Source organism: Podarcis tiliguerta, assembly GCF_965153285.1.
Source record: "Podarcis tiliguerta genome assembly, chromosome: 17".
NCBI lineage: Eukaryota > Metazoa > Chordata > Lepidosauria > Squamata > Lacertidae > Podarcis > Podarcis tiliguerta.
Window position 1 is genome coordinate 8,802,727 of NC_139550.1, and position 21,117 is coordinate 8,823,843.

Here is a 21,117-nt window from a genome sequence, read left to right on the forward strand (position 1 = left end):
TCTGCCTCTCGGTGGCCCTAACTTACATAAATCAAGCAGGCGATGAAGAAGAAGAGAAGAAGAGTTTGGATTTGATAAGGAGTCTCAAAGCAGCTAACATTCTCCTTTCCCTTCCTCCCCCACAACAAACACTCTGTGAGGCGAGTGAGGCTGAGAGACTTCAAAGAAGTATGACTGGCCCAAGGTCACCCAGCAGCTGCGTGTGGAGGAGCGGAGACGCGAACCCAGTTCACCAGATTACAAGTCTACCACTCTTAACCACTACATCACACTGGCTTTTCCCATCTCACTAACTCCTTGTCATACAAAGCTTCGCCTGCTAAGTCTATGTATTGGGTTTGGGGGTTGCTGTTCTGTGTTACGTTGAGTTGCTTGCTGAAATGTGCTAATCTAGATACCTACTTGCACTGGCGTGCTTTTGAATTGCTAGGTTGGCAGAAGCTGGGACAGAGCAAAAGGAGCACACTCTGTCGCAGGTATTCAAACCGCCAACCTTCTGATCGGCAAGCCCAAGAGGTTCAGTGATTTAGACCACAGTGCCACCCACGTTTTTTTAATCTAGCTACAGAGCAGATGACTTCAGTAGCCGTGATGGGGAATGTGGGAATAAACTTAGGCAGTATGCGATGTTGCTGCTGCGATGGTGTGTGCCATAAGAGGTGATTCTCGGGTACATAGGACAATGCTTGAAGGAGTCTATTCCAATAAACAGCTTTGAGTGATTATGCTTGAGATAATGTAGACGGCATGTATGCATTCAACCCTTGGGAACTGCAGCTTCGCTCCAGAAATGCAGGTGTGTACACGTCAAAGCTCCTTTGTCTGGAGGCCAAACATACCTGGCATCAGGCATGTGAAAAGTTCACGACGGTTGCGAAATAGGAGGGGCTGAGGGAGGCCAGCATTGAAGTACAGCATTGAGACTGAAACATTCTCCCTCAAGGAAGTCACGTCTTCAGAAGCAGGGTGCCAGTAGCAAAACTTAAAATTTATGATTACAGTGGTACCTCGGGTTACATACGCTTCAGGTTACAGACTCCGCTAAACCAGAAATATTGCTTCAGGTTAAGAACTTTGCTTCAGGATGAGAACAGAAATCGTGCTCCAGCGGCGCTGCAGCAGCAGGAGGCCCCATTAGCTAAAGTGGTGCTTCAGGTTAAGAACAGTTTCAGGTTAAGTACAGACCTCCGAAACGAATTAAGTACTTAACCTGAGGTACCACTGTATAATTTTAAAAGGTAAACAAAACATAGCAATAATGCAAAACCAGAGATGAACTGAAATGACAGTTGCTTTACTATTTGTTCTGGGTTTCTTTTCTGAAAAGTGTGTTCTCAAAACTTCCTGTGTTTGTTTTTTTAATAAAAAAAGTTGGCTATAACCCAACAGAGGGGGCAGGGATTGAAAGGCATCTACTCTCTTGCCAATCAGATGATAGGTGAATTAAGATGTATGCATGTATGTTCTTCATTCATTAAAACCTTTCATAAGCTCCCAGTGTCAGAAAACTGGCAAGTTACTTTCTTCTTAAAATGACAAGGTGAGCAGGCTTTTCTGTTGCCCCACCACTGCCAGCCAAATGACAGGACCCGTGTGTTTTAATTTAAACTTTGTGACTTCTTATTGTTGTTGTAAGCTGCCCTGAGGACATTGCTTAGGACAAAAGGCGGGTTAGAGATAAAACAAAACACACACACACTTGGTGTTTTTTTTAATCCTCACTTGTTAAACCAGCTCTTTCTGTGCATATATGTGTGGAAAGCTTTAAAGGGATTGGAAGATAGGCTTTTAAAAGCCCATGTCAGGACACTGTTCAAATTCCAGGAAGTGTCAGAAGGATTTGGCAAGTGGTTCTGTTTCTTCCAAAAACCCTGAAGTTCAAACTGAAATCTGGCCAAGATCTGAATGTTCAGATTAGCCTTATTAAAGGCTTTCTACAAAAGGTAACTTTGACAACTTGTCTGAGTTTAATGTTAAGTCAAATTAGTACGGTTTGAGGAACTGACATTCCTTAAACAGACATATACAGTAACTTATATCTGGCAGCTGCTGTAGGTCTCAAACCAGAGACTTTCTGGGAGCTGAACTAGATCCCTTTTCCTGGGCCAACACTGCTTCTTAAAGACTAGAGGTCTCTAGGACTCAATGCCCTGGGCCTTGAAAGATGCCTTCATTGCAGGGAATTGGACTAGATGACCTGCAGAGAACACTTCCAACTCTACAATCCTATGATGATGTGATTCTACACTACTGAGTGGCCTTATGTCTTACTTTACAGACCTCTAATCCGAAGGACTGTCAGAGAGGAGGGTCCTCTATGTGAAGACAACACTCTATCCGAGGGCTGTTCAGTCCAAGTTTGGTTAAAGCAGCAAAGAACCATAAAAACTGAGAGCAAGAGATTTGAAGTTGATACTCATCAGTAAGTTCACCATGGTGAGGTACGTTTTATTTCCTGTTAGATTACATGTAATTATTTCTAAGTTTGCACCTCTACATATGAAAAGTCACAAGCAAATTTTATTCAAATTGGTGTCGTCTTTTTGTCGTCGTTTTTTGGCAATGCAGAACTGGCTGCCCTCCTTTCCTGGGGAAGGAGTGGTCCACTATTGCACTAAAGGTAAAGGTACCCCTGCCCGTACGGGCCAGTCTTGACAGACTCTAGGGCTGTGCGCCCATCTCACTCAAAGAGGCCGGGGGCCAGCACTGTCCGAAGACACTTCCGGGTCACATGGCCAGCGTGACATCGCTGCTCTGGCGAGCCAGAGCCGCACACGGAAACGCCGTTTACCTTCCCGCTAGTAAGCGGTCCCTATTTATCTACTTGCACCCGGGAGTGCTTTCGAACTGCTAGGTTGGCAGGCGCTGGGACTGAACAACAGGAGCGCACCCCGCCGCGGGGATTCGAACCGCCGACCTTTCGATCGGCAAGCCCTAGGCGCTGAGGCTTTAACCCACAGCACCACCCGTGTCCCTACTATTGCACTACTGTTGGTCCAAAACATTTTGCCAACTGAAGCAAAACCTACCAATGATGTCCCACCCCTGGCCCTATGCTAAGACCAACACTTTGGAAAATCTCACCCTACTATTCAGATATCAATTCCTGCTTTTGTCTATTGTCTAAATCAGTGTTTCCCAAACTTGGGTCTCCAGCCGTTTATGGACTGCAACTCCCATCATCCCTAGCTAGCAGGACGGGTGGCCAGGGATGATGGGATTTGTAGTTCAAAAAAGAGCTGGAGGCCCACGTTTGGGAAACACTGATCTAAATCAAGGATAGGGAATGTTTGACTTTCCATGGGTTACTGGACTACAGCGCCCATAATCCCTGACCATTGGTCATGCTGGCTGGGGCTGATGGGAATTGAAATCCACCATCATCTGGAGGCTACAGGTCCTGTGCCTCTGCCCTAAATTCTACTACTTAAGCAGTTATCTTCACCTTGCCACATGGTACTGCTGAACCTCTTCTGCGCTCACAAAAACCATTGGAAGTGGAGTCGTTAACCATGAAGGTTCTGGGTGTGAATTTCCTCCTGTGTTTGAGGGGCTACTTTCTTCTAAGGATTTCAAAGCCTCTAAACTCGCCTGTTTGTACACAGCACAAAGATGCTCATTGCTTTCTTTATGAAATTGATCCTAAATTAGTGCAAAGGGAAGAATGTTCTGCTGAATTATTTTTCTTATTTAAGTACATTTTTTTGAACCAGTTTTTACAACTCTCTGCGAGTCCATACATAAAACTTAAGTTAGCCAGAGAGTCTGTGCAAATAGAAACTATTTCTCAACACTTTTTGCCCCATTTTAACACAGTTCACAAGAGGCTAGAGTTACAAAACAAACCAGAAAAAAGCACAGCTTCTTCTGGCCTTAACCCTTTTAGCATCTGATGTATAAAATTCAGCAGGTGAACCTTTTCACTGCAAGGTGATAAACACATTATCTAGCAAATGTCTGTATGCCAAGCTACTGTTAAATGCTCAGTTGCAGAGATTCATTGCTGGCAACTCCACATGGCACGTTCCTCTATAGAAAGTGTTCAGTGTTCCTTGTGAATGTGCCCTAAAATAATGAAATCAATTGCACATTTTCAAGAGCATTAATGAACACTCTTCTCCTGCTGCAGTTTATATACATTGCCACGATGTACATTAGATGAGTACCATGTTCCTGTACATGCATGCACACCCATGCCTGCAACCTCCTGTTTGGTAACCTGTCATTGCACGTGTGCAACAGCTGTCTCAAAGGGACACACCTCAGCTTAACTACAAAGTGAATGTGACTTACGCTTTCAAATCGGGTGGAACCTAGTTTGAAGAGAAACGCATCAAAGAGCAGTATTTTAAAAGAAACTACAGGATAGAGATTGATTGTGGCTAACTTCATATGTACACTGCTTCAAACATCAGGGATGGGAGTGTGTTGGAATCTGAGTAAATTGTGATGTGTATGCAGCCTCTGTGTGAAGTCTCCTTCCCAGTACCTAGAACGTTGCCATTACAGTGTCCTCGTACTGAAGATGCTGGTAAACATAGTTCTACAGGATGCCTAAGCCCATACGATGAACAGGTGGCGTGGAAACTACTTTTCCCAGAGGTCTTTGTGCCTGGGATCAGCGGCGGCCTTTGGGCTTTCAAATTTCAGTGGTTCCCTCTGTGACGCCAAAATTTGGTGCCCCCCACCTCTTGCCTTCCCTTTGATGTCATGGTTGCATCACCCCCTGTGGCGCCATCTTGGCTCAGCACCCACTGCGGGCGAACTGGTCGTGCCCCCCTAAATCCACCTCTGCTGGGATGCCACTGCCACAATCACCAGGCAAGTCTGGAAGAAGGGAAAGGCAGGCGTCTGAATCCTGTAACAATCCCAATTTAATTAATATGCAGGTTATATATTCAGAATTGAGGGGGGGGGGGTTAGCTATTTTCCCATGGGAAATAGCTTTGTAAAGCATGCTACTGAATCACCAAAAGAGTTTTCCCATCACAACTTTAAGGCCAGCATTTGCTATAAGAGCTAGACCCCCATGCCTACCTTAAAAAAAAAAAGTGGTTTTGGGTTTTCTTGCTACCAGATTATGTGACAATTACCAAACACATCACATTTTCTTTTTTTAATTTTTTTTATACATTTTTCATATTTTGAATATACATCATACATTTTCTGCAATAAATCACTTCCCTCAGAACTTCCCATTCCATGGCATCCTAATCAAACCTTATTTTGCTGCATATTCTTTTCTGCCATCCTATTTCATTCCACATATATATCTCTTATTGTTAGTAACTGCTGCTCACACTGTTGTTCCTACTTGTAAGTTAATTTAAATATTATATTTCCTTAAATACTCTCCCAAGTATTTCCACTCATCTTTTATTTGAGTCTTGTCTTGGTTTCTTTCCCCCCTGCTGTCATATATGCTAGCTCTGTGTATCCTATCAATTTATCTTGCCAAAAAATGGCAAAAACCAATCACATTTTCTGCCCTGTCATGGAATTGTGGAATAGAGGCAGGCAGCTCTGAACAGCAAAGTGAAGCAGCACAACGAGTACATTCAAACTTTGCGAGCCACAGACATTTGGTAGAATTTGTGCCTAGTGCTGCAGAACTCCCAGTGTTAAGTCAGACTTGCTGGAAAGGCTTGGCTGTTATGTTTTGGGGACTGTCTGGAGCGTGTTATGTTTGGTTCCCATTCTTCTCCTTATCCCCTGCCAGTGTTCGCCGCTTTGCTACCTGTTTCCATTCCCACCTCTTCTGCAGAGCCACCCATCTCCTCCCAGCCTTGTCCCCTCTCTGCATGCTGCTCTTGTTCCCTCTCCCTGCACCTTTGTGCCATTCAGCCTCTTTTGTGCCTATCTTGTTCATTCTTTCCCTTTCAGCGCCATTCCTCTTGTCTGGCTCGCCCCTCCTTCCCTTCGCCCTCATGGGTGGTTTTGTCTCCTTGGTTTGTGTGGTCTGCCCTGCACATTCCAGGCCTTTCTCTCCTCAGGACCTGACATGTTCCCCACAGAAAAGGGGATTTATCACATGGATTATGCTTTTCATTCTGCCTTTTGTTTTCAAAAAAATTCACCCTTCCCTCCCCCCCCCCCTTGTACTTTGTATACACAGACTTGACAATGCACATATCTGAGGGCTTTTCTGGAGTGCCTGATGCATATGATTCTTTGTGCGTTTTAGTTTGAATTCTCCATCTTTCGTTTCTTTATGTATCTCAACACCGCAGGCCTGACTTTGCCAGCTCAGAGGTGCGTTCCCTGCTCTCTCCCCCCCAATTGCTCCGCTCCGAAGCAAAAATAGGCCTGTGCATGCTCATACCATCCACCATTTCTCAGACGACAAAGAGAGGCGCTTGTGTACTTTCTCAAACCATCACAGGCACATGTTGTTGAAAGCTTTCCTGCATCAGCTATAGGTTGCGTTGCGTTGCTCCACAAAAGTCTGTCCGTTGCTGGCTTCTGAAACAGGGTGTGTTAGTTAACTGACAATAACTATTTTTCTATCTCACCCCTCCAGGCCACAACACACAAACATGTTGCATTTAATAGAATCTTAAATCCTTCAGTGAATCTGACATATTAAAGAAAAGCCTCCTGTAACTTTGAACACGTTCAGCTGCAGCTACCACCTGAAGGGGCGAGCTGCAAGAGGAACAGTGCATTTCGTGCCCCTGTGCATGCAATTACCGTATTTTTCGCTCTATAAGACGCACCAGACCATACGATGCACCTAGTTTTTGGAGGAGGAAAACAAGAAAAAAAATATTCTGAATCTCAGAAGCCAGAACAGCAAGAGGGATCGCTGCGCAGTGAAAGCAGCAATCCCTCTTGCTGTTCTGGCTTCTGGGATAGCTGCGCAGCCTGCATTCGCTCCATAAGATGCACACACATTTCCCCTTACTTTTTAGGAGGGAAAAAGTGAGTCTTATAGAGCAAAAAATACAGTACATATATGCGCAGGAACCCCACCCTGCCCAAACTAAATTATAGAGACGGAAGGGGAAGATGCTGAAACCTGGGGGCAGGGGGGGGGGATTTTAGAGTGCACAAAAAGAAGAAATTTCAAGGCAGGCTGATGCTTCATCCAAATGGCCAAACAGGAATGGGGATTTCATGAGGGGCAGGAACCTGAAAAGCAGGACTTTCTCTGTCTGAGGGGGGGGGGGCAAACTGGAAAATTGCGATTATATGAGCCTATTGTGTATGTGGTGGTGCTGGCAGTGTTTTGGGAGCTGCCGCTTTGTATTCCCATCTGAACTTTTGTTTTCAGTAGGATGCTCTCGCAAGTTTGCAGCGGCGGCAGCAAAAGCCCTCATTAAAAATGCGTGCGCAGCAAAATCCTGTGGCAGAATAAATGGAGACATTCAGCAGAGCCTTGAAACAAAATCCATATGAGGGAGCCCCCCTCCCCCGCATCTCCTGCCCTGATAGCACAGGGATTTGAGGCAGCGGGTCTGGCTCTTGCTTGCTGCTGCGTATGTGTACATCTGTGGCTACAGGAACTTTGCCCAAACTTCATTCAAAGCAGTGGGTCTTTCAGCCTTTGCTTTCATTCTGAGAAGAGGGAGGGCAGAGGGGGGACCACGGGCCGCTCAATTTCCACAGAAAGGGGGGGGGGAACGTTGCTCTAGCCATTCTGAACGAAGCATCCGCATCCCATTTCCCTACCCCTGGTGCAGAGTGGTGAAGCCCCACGGCTGCTCCTCTGTATGGGTCAGCTGCTCCTCTTTGTAGCAAAAAGATGGAGCAGAAAAGGGGGAATGAGACGTGAAGAAATTTACTACACATATTGAATCAAAGCACTGATCCTGAGAAGGCCTGAATGCCTACAGCTCTATTTTTTTTTTTAATTACAAAGAACTCGCCCGGTTCCTTTTGTGTGAAGCAGCTGTCAGAATCAGACCCTGTTTAATATGTGTCAGGCTATCCAGCCGCGAGGGCGGTGTGCAGGGAGTTTATAGTATAAATGGCTGTGGCTGAAAACCCCACCAAGGGGGATTAAGTGTCTGGGGCTGCTGCAGAAGCCTTTGGAATCTGCAGTGCTTACGTTAGGGTTGCCAACCTGGGGTTTAGCAAAAATGCCAGAGGGGTGTGTGCCAGAACTGGGCAGAGCCAGGTTGATTGGCTAGTGCGTGGAACGTGGCCATTTGGAGGGCAGGTCAAGGGGGCACAGCCTGGTGCCCAGCTTCAAAGTATTTGCTATAGTCATAGAATCATAGAGTTGGAAGGGACCCAAGGGTCATCTAGTCCCACCCCCTGCAATGCGGGAATCTCAAAGGAAGGAGAGTCCACCACCTCCCGAGAGAGTCTGTTCCACCGCCAAACAAAAAGTTCTTCCTGATGTTTAGTCGGAATCTCCTTTCTTGTAGCTTGAAGCCGTTGGTTTGAGGCCTACTCTCCAGAGTAGGAGAAAATGAGCTTGTTCCCTCTTCCATGTGACAGCCCTTGAGATACAGTCACACCTCATGTTACGTCCGCTTCATGTTACGTTCTTTCAGGTTACGTCCGTGGCGACCCGGAAGTACTGGAAAGGGTTACTTCTGGGTATTGCCACTCGCACATGCGCAGAAGCGCAAAATGACATCACACGCATGTGCAGAAGCGGCGAATAGCAACCCGCATATGCGCAGATGTGCCGCTGCTGGTTGCGTTCTTTTCATGTTGCGAACGGGCCTCCGGAACGGATCCCATTCACAACCAGAGGTACCACTGTATTTGAATATGGATATCCTATCTTATTGTAGTCAAAGTGATCTTGAACCTTAGGTGGTTGTTTAAATTAAAATTGGTAATAGTAAAAGAGTTGGCAGATCCCCCCCCCCCCGTTTTACTTTTTAAAAAAATAATATTTAATACTTTTCCGACAATTTAAACACTACATAGAAGAAATAAAAATGGACAATACAATACAATACAAAAACACTACATAACACTAACACTAACACCTAACACTAACACATTAAACTAACAAAACAAAACAAAAACAATTTAAAACATGTCAAACAATTTCAATATCTTAACTTCCATTCACTTATTTCAACGACCTCCTCACACCTCCCTTTTTGTATTCCACTTCTATTAATTATTTCAGCAATTCCTTTCCATCTTCCTCTGTTTTCTATCCTATAGTTATCTTAAGACATTCTAACCTTATTTTTTCCTTTAACACTCTATTAATCTATTTATACTTAATTCCTTATAACATTTCTACTAAAGCCATATAACTTCATTCCAACTTTGTTCTAACATTCATTAATTTTACAGTATTTCTGTAGATAGTCTTTAAACTTTTTCCAGTCTTCTTCCACCGACTCTTCTCCCTGGTCTCGGATTCTGCCAGTCATTTCCGCCAGTTCCATATAGTCCATCAACTTCATCTGCCATTCTTCCTGGGTGGGTAAATCTTGTGTCTTCCAATACTTCGCGATGAGTATTCTTGCTGCTGTTGTTGCATACATAAAAAAAGTTCTATCCTTCTTTGGCACCAATTGGCCGACCATGCCCCCGTTTACATTCAGTTCTGTGGAAACTTACAGACCCCACCACATAGAAAAATTTATTCTTGCGATTATATAGCATCTTCTTTTGTATGCATAACTTGAAATGCCCTGCAAAAGTCTCATGGGGAGTAGGGAATGTGAAATGCAGGACAGTGAAAGGGGAATGTGAGCAGGTGTGCAGTTGTACTTTCTTCCTATCAGGGAAGAAGAGGCAGATTTGTACTTGTGTGTTTGTGTATGAGAAAGACAGAGACAATGACAGAGAGATGGAGATATTAAGGGCTTTGTTAGGATTTTTTAAAGCTGGGCTACCTGCAGCTAGTGTTAAGACCTAGATTGGGTTGTGGAGGCAGCTGTTAAACCGTCAACATTTTATTTTATTTATTCAAAAACATTTCTAAATTCAGGGCCTTTTTCTTTTTCTTCAGCCAGAACTCACCGGAACTCAGGTGGACGCCATTGCCATGATAAAAGAACGAGGGAGGTGTTCACAGTGAGTTTCAGCACTTCTTTTTAGAAAAATAGCGCTGTCTAAACTTAATATTTAAAAATCTCTAAGTGGCATATGTGAGTGTCTGTTGCAGAGCTGGCATTAATATCAAGTGACATGAAGCAGTTGCTTCAAACTGTTGCTTCCGGCCTCCATTTTATTACATTTGCTGTGTTTAAAATGTGTTGGGACTGATGTCACTCTGCCTTCTTGCGTTGGGTGTGAAAACGCCTGACAAATGCTTTACATGTTACAGAAAAGACAGATCCCTGCCTATGCACTGTGGGTCAATCATACTATTTGCACTCAATAAAAACAATGCCCAGAAGCTTCAGCTGGTCACAGATCCCAAATAAATATTTAGAGTGTGCTAAGAGTCATGCTTAACCCATTGCAGAAATGCATGTTTCTTCCTCCTCTGTAATATATGAAGTGCTACAGAGACCTACACCAGACTTGTCCACCCATTTAAATACAAAAACAAAACGCTCTCACATATATCAGCATCTTGGTCCTGTGCTGGAGGGCAACCCTCTGTAGTGAAGTTCTCCAGCTAGCGCATCTGGTCCTCACTATCTCTGGTAATGGAGCTAGACTTTCAGATAGAAAAAGTGATACAGTTCACCTGGGATTGTTCAGCTTCACACTGTCCCAATGCTTGCCCATGTTTGGAAGAAAACGTCCCCACATGTTGAAAACTAGCACAACTGAGAGGCCAGAAGCCTTTCCCCAGATATGTTAGTTTTTTTGTTAGGCAAAAGAGCTTGATGTGTGTGGATTGTTCAAATATAATTCACTATTATACACGGCACAGTCCAAGAACGGTAGCATTTGATGTTTCTGTACAGCTTGGTTCTGGTTCTCAGGGTGGGTCCATCCGTGTGTAGAGATGCAGACCTAGGACTCAGCTATATAGCTGCAAATATAACATTTTAAGTGTGTTTTAATTGCATTGTACAAATGAGACACTAGATGGTGCTGATGAGCTAATGGGAAATTCCATATATATTTTAAAACTTTAAGAAAAAAAGCATTTTCACAGTGTTTTCTTTTTTTATATCTGTGTAGATTCAGCCTTGTATTGTAGTAGCAGAACTGTTTTGCAAGTCGTATCTTAACTCTGAAATATACCTAAAACACTAGAAGAATTGGACCCTTATTTGGAAAACCTTGTAAGGGACACCCATCAGCTAGCGGCCAAATTCACCCCAAATGTTCCTTCTGCTTGTTGATACCACCACAAACTATTGGGCAGCTCCTTTTGATGGCACAGCAGCTTGTGCAAAAGAAAGTCCTGGTGAATTGTATCTCATGTTAATAATTGTGTGAAGTTGCTATTTGTATCTTCCACTGGTCCTTTTGAAACAGAGTCTTGTAAAGCAAAATTCTCACAATCTAATACCAAATGTTGATTACTCTGGGGGAGTTCCATGCACCGGGATCGAAAAGGGACTGTCAACATATTTCTCTTAGACAATCAATGTCACATTTTCTCTGCCACCCTCCCTTATTTAAGTAGCTATACCTTCTGCCATGCTGTGCTACTTTGGCCTCTGTTCTGCGAATGTCAAAACAACCAATTGCAAAAGACACAAATTAATCTGAGTCGGTGCTTGACGTGGTTCTCCCAAAAGCGCAGGAGCTCGCAAGCTTCAGTCTGGGGGCTTATCAAAGAAATACAGTACTGGGATTTGACAACTCTTAACTTCAATGAACTTCCACCAGATCCGGAAAACAAGTGCTCTTTGTATACAGTACTTAGATTTTAAAACAGCCTTGTACAATTGGAGCTGGTGGGAACAAAATTAGCTGACCTGACCTGTACTCTTTTTAAATATCATCTTCCTGGCCTATGTGGACTTTGTTTCTTAAATTCTGCTTGTGGCACTGGGATCTGGATAGGTCTACAATACTGCACATCACACTTTTTTGGGTGCCGGGTTAAGACACTTATATTTGCACTGGCATTGTTTATTTCTCATTATATTTATATCCCACCTTTCCTTGAAGGATTGAAAGAATTGTTATCCGCCTCCCCATTTTATTGTCCTAACAACCAGGACTTTATTTTGGCTGGAACTCGCCGGCACCCAGTTCCAGCACCTCTCAGGTGGGCGCCATTACCATTATAAGAGAACAAGGGAGACGTTCGTGGTGAGTTCCGCCACCTCTTTTCCTAGAAAGATCACACTGCTTACAACCCTGCAAGGTAGTCTAGGCTGAGAGATAATGGCTGGTTCAAGTTTACCCAATGAACTTTGTGCTGCATAGGAATTTGTACTAGTCTTAACAGTCTAACCACATACTACTTAGCCAGAGCTCTTTTTAATCCTTTAGTTTTAGCCTGCTCTATATTTTGTTGTTTGTTTAAATATATTTTAATTTAATGCTATCGGAATTGCTTTTACACTTTTGTACGGTGCACTGGAATCTTGAAGGTACCCTGGACTAGACTAGACTAAAGTACCCTGGCTCAATGCCACGGTCAGGCCTGTGGGTTTTCTTGCAGAACAAGGGAATGATCTTTCTTTCCCCCCCTGTATTCCCTCAAGGCTAATCTGTCAGAGGCCGCATGCCATTGATGGGTGGAGGTGGGTGAGACCAGAGCCAAAGGGTGCACCCACCTTCCCCCTTTCTGCCACCCTTTCCTTTTCAGTCCCTGCCCCCCATTGCCACCTGTGTGACTATACTTCTAAAGCACATTTGTCACGGAGTTTGCTCCCTCAAAGAATTCTGGGCACTGTAGTTTGGTAGCAGTTTCTGGGAATTGTCTCTGTGTGAGGGGTTACAGTGTCCAGAATTATCTGAGGTAGCAAAATCCGTGACAAATGTGCTTTAAAGGTGTGCACAGCGTTGAAGGCTGAAGATTGCCTAACCCCCTCTAGCTGCAACCCCTTGTGAGCTCACAGAGTGGCCTTGGCCTAATCACTCTCTCTCCTTCGTTGTGAGGAATAAATGGGGGAAGATGCTTTGAGGAAAGCTGGAATGTATAAAAGTAAAATTGCAGGCTGTAGCTGCTGTGCAACACCCATTGGTCATTACTGCCTCTCTAGCTTCCTCGTTCCATTGTTGGGCACCCCTTAAATAACAACAACAACAACAATAATAATGTATTATTTATACCCCGCCCATCTGGCTGGGTCCCCCCAGCCACTCTGGGCGACTTCCAACAAAACACTAAAATACAGTAACCTATTAAACATGAAAAGCTTCCCTAAACAGGGCTGCCTTTAGATATCTTCTAAAGGTTTGGTAGTTATTTTTCTCTTTGACGTCTGGTGGGAAGGCGTTGCACAGGGCGGCGCCACCACTAAGAAGGCCCTCTGCCTGGTTCCCTGTAACTTGGCTTCTCACAGTGAGGGAACTGCCAGAAGGCCCTCGGTGCTGGACCTCAGTGTCCGGGCAGAACGATGGAGCTGGAGACGCTCCTTCAGGTATACTGGACCGTTTAGGGCTAAAAGGTCAGCACCAACACTTTGAATTGTGCTCAGAGACGTACTGGGAAACGTACTTATGCAATCCCTTATGCAACATCCTCCTTGCAGTCCCTATTTAATAAGTTGTTGGCATCCGCCCGTCTCGAGAGGCAATGGAGTGTGACTCTGAGGGCGAACTCAAACCACTGAGCAGCACTGAAATGACCTCCAACAGGGTACAAGCCTTGGCAGTGTGTATGGAGGTCTTGCTGACATGCTACAAAGGAAAGCACAAAAACAGATTTGGCAGCAGCTGGGCTGCAGGAGTGCCGGAAGGAGGCGTACAAAGCACCATCCAACCATCTTAGGTCCAATCTGGATTTGTATAGGATTTACTCCTTGGCCGTTCCTTCTCCCGAAGAAATCCCACAAGGCAGCAGCAGAAGTTTAGGATCAGAGTTTTGCTTCTCCTAGATGGGCTGCCTTCCCAGGTTGTCAAGCCCCTCCATCTGCCTGTTTTCTCACTATGTGTACACCTTGCTGCAGTAGAACCAATTGGTAGCTAATCCTGGAGCATACGCTCTGCATGTACTTAAAACGCATATAACAAAACCCATATGGCTGCTTTAGTTAGACTTGAGGACAAACCTCTTGGCTGGTAGGGGTGGTGGTAATTTGGAGCAGAGCTGCCCTAGGGTGAATGTGTGTATTTAAATCTTTCTCCATGTTTCTTCCTCTGCAACTCTTCTGCCAGCTGTTTTCTTCCTTTGCACATTTCCTTATGTATGTTTGTCTTTTGTGCACTGGCAAGCAGAATGTCATTTCTCCCTTCCCATTTTTGGTTTTTCCAAACAGGATCTAGCAATTATAGCAGCACATGAGACTCTTCAGTTGACATATTCTGAGAAAAGTTTAACGATCTTTGTTTGATACAACGTTTGGGCAACGTGCTGATTTGTGGATTGAAAATGAAAAAAAGTATCTGGTTTCTAAGTTGCATGGAAAAGTACCTTTTTAATGAAGTTGCAGTTTTGATTTTCTTGTCTGAGGAATATCAGTAGGGTTGCCAGGTGCAAAAGAGGACAAGGCTCCTTCACCACTGTTAGCAGTGTAGAAGATATAATTTCAGCAAGTACACCTTGTCATAATGCAAATGCTGGAATTGCCACTTCTACACAGATATTTAATGGTTCAGGAGCCTGGTCTGTTTTTACTTGCCTTTTAGGCAAAACTTCTGCAGTGGTGCATAAAGGTATGCTTGAGGTGTCTGATCACGGCTCAGAAAAGGAAAAACTCACACAATCCCTTCTTCCCTAACACAGGGTTTAATCCATAGATTCTTTAGCTATGCAAATTGAATTAGTTGCAAATTCATATTTTCAGGCGATTTTGCTTCTGGTGTGTTTCAGAATTATGGAATAAACGGCAAAATATTAAGGGCTGTTTTTCTTCCAGAAAGAAATGGCAGTTTCATGGGCATAGCCAGGATTTATGCTGTTGTTGGGGAGGGGGCAGGTAGCCAGGATTTATTGGGGGGGGGTCATCATCCTCTGTCTGGCTCAGTCTAGCAGATTCCGAACGAAATGTCTCAACAACAGTTGTATTAAATTACTTTCTTTTGATCCCAAGTGCTCAGAGAATCTGTCAAAATCTTTCTACAATATCTATTTTTAGTTAAGTATTTTTATTGATTGATTTGGGGAGGGGAAATTGCCCCCCCCCCACCCGCTATGCCCCATGACAGCTTTTAAATTAAATTGCAAGGCTATCTTCCTCTTCCTCTAGTATTGCAAATCTGGAAACTTTACTAAGGTTGTGTTAATATGTCAACATTCAATATACAACAAGGCTAACTTGGGTTAAAGGCACGTGAGGAATCCCCTAACAGTTAAAAAAAAAAATGTCTGAAAGCTGAAACTAAAGAGATTGTCTCTGGGCATGGGCAGAAGGTGTTTAGCCTCCCCACGGAACTATTAATAATAACCAGTGTGCAGATGTTGGAAGCTTTACCTATCTAAAGAGCCAAGGCAGACCAGGACTATCCCTTGGCTGCACTGCAAGACTAGGAATGTATCGTGGCTGAGAGACAGAGACAAAAAGCGTTTCGATGCCGGGCTAAAGTGCAGCATGTTCTGATGGGTGGCGTGTCCTTTTCTCCCGGGCAGGTTTAAGCCCCAGCTCCTCTCTCTTTCGAAATGCAGCACTGGCGAGCTTCGGCGCAAGGAGCGTTTTTCTCCAGCGGGAGGGCTGGGCTGGATGATCTCTGGAGTCCCCCTAAGCCCACTGCTGGCGGGGAGCGGGGGAAGGCAGGGCCTCGGCGTGCAGCTCCGCCTCCCGTACGCGCGGCTTGCTCTGCTTGGGGCCGCCGGAGCCGGTGCAAAGCGAGGGGGAAATACAGCAGCTGCCCTCGCCGGTGTCTGCTTGGAGTGGGGCGCTGGGGAGGGGGAGGGAGGAGGCGGCGATCAAGCACGGAGCCTGCAGCTCCCCCCACAAGACAGGCTGCGGAGGAGAAGCGAGCCCCCCCCCTTTTCCCTTGCCTACCCGCCCCCCAACCCAGCTCCGATCTGCTGCGCGAGGGCCCCTTTTTTTTTTTTTGCAAGGGGAGCGCGCGCGCGAGAAGTCCCAAGAAGAAGCGCACAGGAGACCTGCCTTTGCAAAAGGCACGGCGCATTTTTGAAAGAAAAAAAAGGATCGTAGCTGCAAGATCCCAGGCGAAAGATCCCGAGAAGGAGGCGGAAGGAGAAGAGAAGACCTTCCCGGGAAGAGAGGAAGGGGAGCTATGCAAACTCTCCCCGAGGTCTGTCTGCTTCTGGAGCGCAGACAACAGGCTGCCCGGGCTGGTATGCCTGCTGCTCGAGGAGCGTCCGTGCAAAGGCTGCGCTGAATGGACATGGAGCCCTTCCCGGGGATCCCGCGGGAAATAAACAAATAACTACATCGGTCTTGGAACTGCAAAAAGAAAGAAGAGGAAAGCAACCGAAGGAGAGCCTTTCCCGGATCTTATCAGCATCACAACTCAATGCATCCTCGTTGTGAGAGCGACAGCCAGGTTGGTCCTTTTTTCCCCTTCCTGGGCAGAGGTGCATGGCAAACTGCTGGGTTTCCCTGTCTTAGAGAAACTGGAAGTGTGTCACTAGGGCTTGGGCCCACCGCGGGTGTCCTGCCCCCCTTCCCTTCCCTTCCTGCAGATCTCCCCCCTTTCTTGTGTCAGATGGATAAAGGGGGAGTGGAGGCATAATTGAAAAATCAGGTCATGATTTCAAACCGCCGCGCAGCTGGCTAGTGGCTGCTTCTCACACACACAACACACAGGCAGCAACCCTTTTTTTCTGCTGGGTTTGCTTATTGTTGCCGGGTGCATTTCTGTAGCTAGAAAGCTTTATGAAGAGCATCTGTTGAGCCATGCCTTGCTTCCCTCCCCCCCAGCCGCCCCCCAACAGTAAATCTGTAAGTGGAGTGGAAATTGCATCCTCTTGGATAAATATTGAATAGTTTAAACATGCGTATTCCTTTGTGTGCAAGGCAGAAGATTTAGTTTCCCTTACAGAAGGGCCTTGGGAAGGAACTGGGAAAGCAGTGGCGGCTTAGAGGTACCCGCAAGGAAGGCTCTTTGCAGACTGCCCTTTGTACATTAAGGGCTGCAGGAGAATGGGAGGGTTTGCGACAAGTCTGCCACCTCGCCTTGGCTCTTCGTAGGAAATGTAAGGCTGCACACTTTAAAAAGAATTAATAAATTAAGATGCAATTACCCTTAAACTCTTGGAGAGGAAGGACATCTGCACATGTACTGCGTTTTTGCTAGCTTGCATTCAGGCGACCCACAAGTGCACCTGTATTGAGAAGAGGAGACTATTCTCTCTGTCCAGCCCCCCCCCCACGTCCCCCCATCATTACTGCATTTCCTTGCAATTCCCTTTCTGCTGACACACACACAGAGAAAGCAAATGGATATAGGAAACTGGGTTACTTGCAACCGCAGCTTGCTGGAATTCCCCCTTCCCTCTTTGCCTTGGTGGTTCTGCCCAGCCTGACAGAAAGAACAACCCCTCTAGAAACACGAGTCAAAACATGAAACTTGTCAAAAGCTCTCTTCAGTTTCAGCTAATCTGCTCCCCTTGGCTGGGCTGGTCCAGGACGTTTTCTCTTAAGTATGTGGGGCTCTGGGCAAGGAACGGTTTAATTTTCCTTTCACTACGGTTTTTCCAATTCAGTGGAATCCGCACAGATGTGGACTTGTTAGTCCAAGGTAAAGTTGGATTTCCTACTATGCTTTTTGGGGGCTGTTGGAGTCCTTCTCTCACCACTCAGCTGGGAATTGGAAGAAATAAAGCCGTTCCATCCTTTGTCTGGTCTCGGCACGCAGTTCTCAGTGTTGGGATTGCAGATTGCAAAATACCGTACTTATTCCAGAGCGTTGTTGTTCTTCGTCGTGAGAGATTTGCTATGCTCCAGCTTTGAACAGTTTTCCTTGTCTACTGCTGAAGCTTAGAGGGTCTGGACCTGTCAGTGGAAGGCTCTCGGAACCATATGTCAGCTGCTTTGAGCTTTTTGCAGGAAGTGTCGGGTATAACACCAGGTAGACAAGATGTAATATTAATCTGGAGAGTAGAAGGTGGTTTGAAGAGAGATGATGGCTTGTGTTGCATACAGGCATATCCCACTTTCAGCAGCAGGAAACGGGTTTTAGTATTGTTTCAGAACCCTGCAAAGTCTGTTTGAGCCAAAGGTAATGGGGGGACAAAATAAATTATATGTACAGCGTGGGAAGCGATGCCTCTTTCTCTCCATCTCCCTCTCCCCCCTCCCCCCCATTTTCAACTCTTTGAATTTGCATAATTTATACAGTCTGGGAACCGCTTAACAACCTAATCTGTTTGTGTGAACTAGGCCTGTGTGCGTAAGATTGCAGCCTGAAATGCAGCAGTGCAGAACATACAATTACATGCCCTGCTCCATTCCTCATCTCTCCTCTGTGCAAGACAGCCAATTCGCGCTTGCCATTCAGAGGCTTAGCTGTACTGTTCCATCTGCAAAATCCCCCTGTCTTTGGATCTTAGTGCATAGAATTGGGGAAATTACAAGAGTTGGAATGCATTGTTGAGATTAATCTAATTTGGCTGACTATTGACTTAAAACCGTCCCTTTAGGTAGATGTTCTTCGTGTCTCTTACGAAAATTCCTCCCATCAAACCGAGGCAGACACGACTGGGCAACTTTCTTCAGCAGCTTGTTCCATTGCCCAGTTGTTAAAGGTACCAGTTTTTCTTCCTGTTGCCCAGCTTTAATCTGAGGGACTGCAATTTGGAACAAGTTACTTCTTGTCCTTCCATCAGTGGGCCTTGGAGGCAATTGTTCTTCTGGTTTTTTTGGCAGCTTTTTAGATGTTTGAAAATGGCTTGCATGTCCTCTCTTAATTTTCTCCCCTTCAAAAAAAATAAATGCTTTGGTTTTCATAATATCAGTTTTTATTTCTTGCTTTCCCTCTCTCCCTTGTCTGAATTAGCTCAATTTGTTTGTATCTTTAAAAATATCTACTATTACACTGTGGAACTCCCTGACTCAGGAGTGATGGCATTAAAAGATGGATTAGACAGTTTTATGGAGGCAGTGTTAGAAACTCAGATATATAAGCTAGGCACCAAATGACTCCTTAAAGCAAGGTTCCAGACACCAAAATGGAATGTATAGTTGCCATTTTGGGCAAGATGGCTCTAAAGTCTTATTTTTCAAATGATGTACAGTACTGACTGTGATTGATTCTCAGTTAAACATCTGGCTAGTTCATATGACAACCTTGAGCTAGGTTAAGAGCCTTGAGAACTTAAAGAACAGTCACCTTATAGAGTGACAGTCCACATATTGGCCTATTCCAACCTCTTTTTCTTAATGGTGACTGCTCCTGCTCAGGCTGCACAGAAAGAGCATTTTGGCTCCTGAAATTCATTCTGATGGTGCAGATAACATATAACTGATAGAATTCTATAGGTTGGGGTATTAGTGTGTGAAAACAGTCCAGATCCAATGATCTGCAGGCATTCACCTCCATCCTGGTGCCCAGACATCTTTACTTGGTCGAAAGTGGTCAATAGCCAAAATGCACCTGGCGCCTGGCTAATTTCAAACACTGCTGATGGAGGAGAGGGTTATCAATGGCTGTATTCTGCCTCCACATAGCCATTATGGCTAATCTTCTGTCTCCAATGCTTCTGAATACCAGTTGCTGGAAACCACAAGAGGGGAGAGTGCTCTTCTGCTTGAATGCTATTTGTGGGTTTCCCACAGCCATCTGGTTGGCCGCTGGATGCTGGACTAGATAATAATAATAATAATAATAATAATAATAATAATAAATTTTATTTATACCCCGCCCTCCCCAGCCAAAGCTGGGCTCAGGGCGGCTAACAACAATCAAAACAATCCAACATTCTAAAAACCTTTCACTATAAAAATTAATCAAAATCAAATTGATGGCAACCATTAAGCAAGATTCTGTGCAGATTGCCAGAGGAGGGGGTCAGGCTGCGCCCTGGCCAAAGGCCTGGTGGAACAGCTCTGTCTTACAGGCCCTGCGGAAAGATGTCAAGTCCCGCAGGGCCCTAGTCTCTTGTGACAGAGCGTTCCACCAGATTGGAGCTGCAGCCGAGAAGGCTCTGGCTCTAGTTGAGGCCAGCCTAACCTCTCTGAGGCCTGGGACGTTCAGGATGTTTTTATTTGCAGACCATAAGTTCTTCTGTGGGACATACCAGGAGAGGCGGTCCCGTAGGTACGAGGGTCCTAGGCCGTATAGGGCTTTAAAGGTTAAAACCAGCACCTTAAACCTGATCCTGTACTCCACCGGGAGCCAGTGCAGCTGGTATAGTACCGGATGAATGCGATCTCGCAGCGATGACCCCGTTGCTATTAGGCTATTGGTCTAATCCAACAGGCTGTTCTTATTTTTGTATGAGGATCCAAGCACCAAAATTGACAGCACAGTATTTTTGGGCACCTGAGCTGGAAAAACCAAGTGGCACTTGCTCTTCCCTGCATGAGCCTGGGGAGCGCAACTCACCTGGACGTTTTCTTGTGCAAGCTTCCTTTTAACGGAACAGGACTCGTCTCCCAATATTGAACAGGGATGCGGTCCACTGGGTAAGGGGAATAAGACTTGTGCAAGAAACAGTGAACAGGAGTTGGGCAAGAGCATTCCTGTGTGCTTGCGTACCTCCCGTCTCATTCCAGTGGAGCTTGTGCAAGAGAACTTCCTTGTAGGGATTGTGCCATATGGATTAGATCTTTCTCTTGAACCGAGTTGTATTTAACAGTGCTCCTTAAATCACGGGCCTCTGCCAGACATAGTACTCCAGCTGAGCTCAGTCTTGCTGCCAAGTTGGAGCGATGTTGTCACTCCCTGCGTCTTCCATTCAGGGCTTCTGCTATCGTGTGTGGCAGGAGGATGAACTGCTTCTTTGCAATGGAACCATACTTCAGTCTCCTGCATGCAAACCAACGTAACCCTTTCCTCGTTACTAGTGCCTAGATAGATACCTCACTTTGTTCCAATGCTTTTGCTTCATTTCAGTATATTACTAAGGTATTTATCTACTTGCACTTGGTGCTTTCAAACTGCTAGGTGGGCAGGAGCAGGGACCGAGCAACGGGAGCTCACCCCGTCGCAAGGATTCAAACCGCCGGCCTTTGGATCGGCAAGTCCTAGCAGTTCGAAAGC

The 21,117-nt window shown here is 45.4% G+C and overlaps 1 protein-coding gene and 1 long non-coding RNA gene across 6 annotated transcripts in view; one reads left to right on the plus strand and one right to left on the minus strand.

The window, feature by feature from the left end:
* Nucleotides 1-21,117, minus strand: part of LOC310667959 — a 145,923-nt gene that overhangs the window by 21,766 nt on the left and 103,040 nt on the right. The gene's annotated exons all lie outside the window — the stretch shown is intronic.
* LOC310667385 (ephrin type-B receptor 5) overlaps nt 1-21,117 on the plus strand; it is a 155,218-nt gene that overhangs the window by 8,726 nt on the left and 125,375 nt on the right. The window contains exons 4-5 of one of the 4 annotated variants that reach the window (XM_083419629.1): nt 2,279-2,441; nt 9,936-9,996. The gene's annotated coding sequence lies outside the window, so the exon portion shown is untranslated. Of the gene's footprint in view, nt 1-2,278; nt 2,442-9,931; nt 9,997-15,752; nt 16,459-17,504; nt 17,656-21,117 lie in introns of those variants that run through there. The other 3 variants (XM_083419627.1, XM_083419626.1, XM_083419628.1) reach the window with 3 other exon arrangements.